Consider the following 2,413-nt stretch of genomic DNA (forward strand, 5'->3'; position numbering starts at 1 on the left):
TCTTTTTACGTTATACAGCAATGTACACTATATATATGTATATGTGTATATATACATATATACATATATATAATATATATTGCACAAAATAGAATCCTTTAAAACAGTTATGCACAACATATGCAGTGTTGGATTTGTATACTGGATCCCAGGCTGTGACCAACTGGGGAAAGGTCAGACAAGGTTGGTGAGTGAAGCAGTGTAACTGAGTAACACACATCTGTTCGAAGAGTAACTGTAGTCTGTGCAGCAAGGTGTCTCAGAGATGCTGGGCTACTTCATACTAACCAGGACTACAGGTATAGCAGCATCCAGTATTAGGACAGAGCTGTGGGGTTTTGTGAACCGTTTCTACTTCTAACTTTCGGAAATTGTTTTCCCCAGGCCATTTTAATAGTGCTGCTTCAATCACAGATCAGATAAAAAGAACAACTGGCAAAACTCCAACTAAGCCCTCCTGTAGCCTAGACAGTGACGTGGTGACACTGGAAGACTTTAAAACTGCAGCTCCCTCTGGATCGACCACAGGGTATCCGCATTCTTCTTTAAATGTGCCTCTTCCTCAGGCGTCAGAGTCACCCTCACAACATCAGAGATCCCATTCTGTCCCAGGACACAAGGGACACTAAGGAAGACATCATCCTTGATTCCATAGAGGCCCTTAATCATGGTAGAAATTGGATGTCCCCTCCTAAGATTCTTCATTATACTTTCTGCAAAATCTGCCACCAACAGTCCAATGGCCCAGGATACGTAGCCTTTTAGTTTGATCACTTCATAAGCACTGCCAACCACCTGTTCGTGAAGCTCTTTCCAATGCTCCTTATTCCCCATCAGTTCCTAACTCAGGGTGCAGATTCTTCAGAGCGACACCAGCAACATTCACGCCACTCCACACAGGGACGCTGGAGTCTCCCTGCTCCTCAAGGATCCAGCCGTGGCAGCTCAGTGGATGTATGCCCAGCCTTTCCCCTATCAGGTAGTGGAACTGGGCTAAATCCAGGTTGCAACCACTGCCGATTACACGGCTCTTGGAAAACCTGCTTATCTTCCAAGCCACACAGGTCAAGATAACCACTGGGTTGGATACAGCAAGCAACTTGCAGTTGGGGACTGTACTTTACAACAGTAGGAATGATGAACTTGAAGATGTTCACATTACGCTGCACCAAATTAAGATGGCTTTCTCCCTCTTGCTGACACGCTCCAGAAGTGATAATAACCAGCTTGGAGTTTGTGGTTACATTATAGTGTTGCCAGAGACAATTTTTGGTGTCCTAAGGAAAAAGCTGCCGTGTTGGAGATCCATCATCTCTCCCTTCAATTTGTCTTCCATGACGTCAACAAGAGCAAGTTCATCTGCCAAGTCTTTCATTAAGGTACTGATGGCACAGGCCATGCCAGCAGCACCAACCCTGACAACTGTGATCTTATTCTGGGGCACCTGTTCCTCCTGAGGGAGATTCACAATCAGCTGATCCTTGAGACTGGCCATCTTGGCTTTAGAACCAAAAGGAACGGGGAATGTACCTGAGGCAGGCGTCGGGGTGCAGGCTTCTCAGATCTGGCCTCGTGACAGCAGCTCCGACCCAACACCTGAATTTAAAACTACTACTTCTTTTGAAGAATACATACTATAGAATTTCAAGCGTCAGTATTCACTTTATATTCCAAGTCCTGCCCTGACTCTGCACTACAAGCCTCCCATGTGCCCTATCTTAAAGCCAAAGTCTTGGGTTTAGCGTTAAAGATGATGTCCAGATGAGTTTTAACCATGCTTCCGGCAGCTGTTTTAACCCTGTTTTGTGAACAACAGTCAACATTTGAGCTTTGCCTTGTGCACCATTGTGATAACCTTTCTCTCCAGGTCAATTTCTCTTGACTCTAGCTCTGCCTATACTTCCTCTTCTTTCTCAACCAGGTTTCCATGAAGGAGCTATTCTCCTTCCCCAGATCTTTTCAGAAAGTAGTTAAGGTTTTGCAGCTCTCTTAGGTACAAGGTGATCTCTGTGTATGCATGCTTACCTATTCATGAAGAAGACTGGAGTCTTCTCTTTGAAGAGCAGTCCTAAAACCAAAGTCTGTCCCTTATTAACAGAGGAACAAACCAGAGACCAAAACTAGTTTGTGGGCCTTAGGCGAAACGCCCCTGGGCTACCTGCCACTCCAGCACCGCTCCAGAAGCCCCGCCCACTCCTAGGTAGTCCCCCCTCGCAGAAGCAGGCACCGCGCATGCTCTGTATCCAGGGCAGCCTCCGGGCGCCCCGCCCCGCCCCGCGCCTCCCGGTGCTCGGGCTCGCGGGCGCGCGCGCGGTCCCGGGGAGCGTGCCCTGCGTGCGGGTTCCCGCCGAGCCCGCCGGGCGCCGGAACCGTGAGTGCCCCGGCTGGGGCCTGACGAACGGGCACCGGGCCG

At 48.6% G+C, this 2,413-nt stretch overlaps 1 pseudogene; it reads right to left on the reverse strand.

Moving 5' to 3' along the window:
• Positions 1 to 289: 289 nt before the first annotated feature.
• On the reverse strand, positions 290 to 1,495 carry LOC101590479 (annotated as a pseudogene).
• Positions 1,496 to 2,413: the final 918 nt, after the last annotated feature.

The sequence above is a fragment of the Octodon degus genome, unplaced genomic scaffold (genome assembly GCF_000260255.1).
Source record: "Octodon degus isolate 3935 unplaced genomic scaffold, OctDeg1.0 scaffold00060, whole genome shotgun sequence".
NCBI lineage: Eukaryota > Metazoa > Chordata > Mammalia > Rodentia > Octodontidae > Octodon > Octodon degus.